We start from the raw sequence: 2249 nt of genomic DNA, 5'->3' as shown, positions 1-2249 counted from the left end.
AAAACTTAGAAAAATGGTTTAACAAGAAGAAATCAGTAACCAGAAAAACGGCGAAAAATGTTTAAAAAGAAGAAATCAGTAACCAGAAAAACGGCGAAAAATGTTTAAAAAGAAGAAATCAGTAACCAGACAAACTGCGAAAATGTTTAAAAAGAAGAAATCAGTAACCAGAAAAACTTAGAAAAATGTTTAAAAAGAAGAAAATCAGTAACCAGGAAAACTTGGAAAAAACACTTAGAAAAATTTTCAGCAAAGTGTGAAAAATATTCTAAGTGTCAGCGGAGGAAAATGCTGCAGCATCGGGAAAGATTCGCAAACTTACACCGAACATGTGCTCCGAAGTGCCGGAGGAATTGGGTGAATTGAGCCCGGCAAATGGCCAGCTGTCGTTTTGTGCCTGCAGCCCGAAAACTTTAACTTTGTCTGTCGCGGAAGTCCGGACCGAGAAAAATCCAAACGGTTTTGACCGGACCGAGTTCCAGACCGATGCAGTCAAATTTGGAATTCAGACCCATTCAGTGCCACTTGTAGTTTTTCCGCAGTGAGGTTGGCGGGGTACCCGGAGATATATGGGAACACGATTTTTAGAACAAAATGGCGGCGCGGGACCGTTCTGAAAGGCATCCGAAAAACGGTTCCACGGGCATAGCACTTTAATGACAGGTATGAGTGCATGCCGGAGAGCTCTTGGAAGTCGAATTTTTGACACTTTGTCAATTTTTTGACAGATTTGACAAACTCTTTCTGTCTGTTCTAAGAGTCAGTCAGAGACTTGTGCGGCGGTCTTTTGACACTATTGGAGGGCGGGCAAACCCCACGTTGACTCCGGCCGTCCCTCCACAGGCGCTCGTGTCCAAAATGAAGGCGAGAGACGCGAGTGGCCTGGTTCCCTTGGGTGTTGCCAAGAAGGCTGCGGGCTGACCGTTGCCTGAGCACTCCCTAAAGCCTCTTGTGATGAGAGCAGACCTCGCCTGCCGCACGACCGGCTCTGGGAGTCGTTGGGCCGCTATTTGTGAATAGTCTGGTCCTCCTCTGCCACCCGGACAAGCGCGATGGCTCTGCCGCCTGCGGTGCTCGTCACCCAGGTTTGGGGAACACGATACTCGTAACAAAAATAAAAGGCGGCTCGGGACCTGCAGGCGAAAGGGGTCCCGTGGTGCTAAGCACGTCGACTTCGGGTCTCGGTGCAAGCCGGAGAGCTCACGGAAGTCTAAAGTTTCGGCACGTGGTCGAATCTTTTCAAAGGCTTACCCGGCTCTTTCCGTCCATTCTGAGAGTAAGTCAGAGGCCGGTGCGGAGGTCTCTTGACAATCGGAGGGGGTGGTGGCCCTCCGCAGGCGCTCGTGTCGAAAATGAAGGCGAGAGACGCGAGTGGCCTGGTTCCCCTGGGTGTTGCCAGGAAGGCTGCGGGCTGACCCTTGCCTGAGCACTCCCTAAAGCCTCTTGTGATGACAGCAGACCTCGCGCGCCGCACGACCGGCTCTGGGAGTCGTTGGGCCGCTATCTGTGAATAGTCTGGTCCTCCTCTGCCACCGGCCAAGTGCGATGGCTCTGCCGCCCTGCGGTGCTCGTCACGCAGGTATGGGGCACACGATGCTCGTAACAGCAAATAAAGGCGGCTCGGGACCTGCAGGCGAAAGGGGTCCCGTGGTGCTTAGCACGTCGACTTCGGTCTCGGTGCAAGCCGGAGAGCTCACGGAAGTCTAAAGTTTTCGGCACGTGGTCGAATCTTTTGAAAGGCTTACCCGGCTCTTTCCGTCCATTCTGAGAGTCAGTCAGAGGCCGGTGCGGCGGTCTATTGACGACCGGAGGCTCCCATGGGTGTTGCGATGAGGGTGGAGGGCACAGAACCTTGCCTTAGCACTCCCTAATAAAGCCTCTTGTGAAGAGAGCAGACCTCGCGCGCCGCACGACCGGCTCTGGGAGTCGTTGGGCCGCTATCTGTGAATAGTCTGGTCCTCCTCTGCCACCCGGCCAAGTGCGATGGCTCTGCCGCCCTGCGGTGCTCGTCACGCAGGTATGGGGCACACGATGCTCGTAACAGCAAATAAAGGCGGCTCGGGACCTGCAGGCGAAAGGGGTCCCGTGGTGCTTCGCACGTCGACTTCGGGTCTCGGTGCAAGCCGGAGAGCTCACGGAAGTCTAAAGTTTTCGGCACGTGGTCGAATCTTTTGAAAGGCTTACCCGGCTCTTTCCGTCCATTCTGAGAGTCAGTCAGAGGCCGGTGCGGCGGTCTATTGACGACCGGA

Source organism: Chiloscyllium punctatum, unplaced genomic scaffold (genome assembly GCF_047496795.1).
Source record: "Chiloscyllium punctatum isolate Juve2018m unplaced genomic scaffold, sChiPun1.3 scaffold_626, whole genome shotgun sequence".
Lineage (NCBI taxonomy): Eukaryota > Metazoa > Chordata > Chondrichthyes > Orectolobiformes > Hemiscylliidae > Chiloscyllium > Chiloscyllium punctatum.
Note: the sequence above shows the minus strand (reverse complement) of the source record.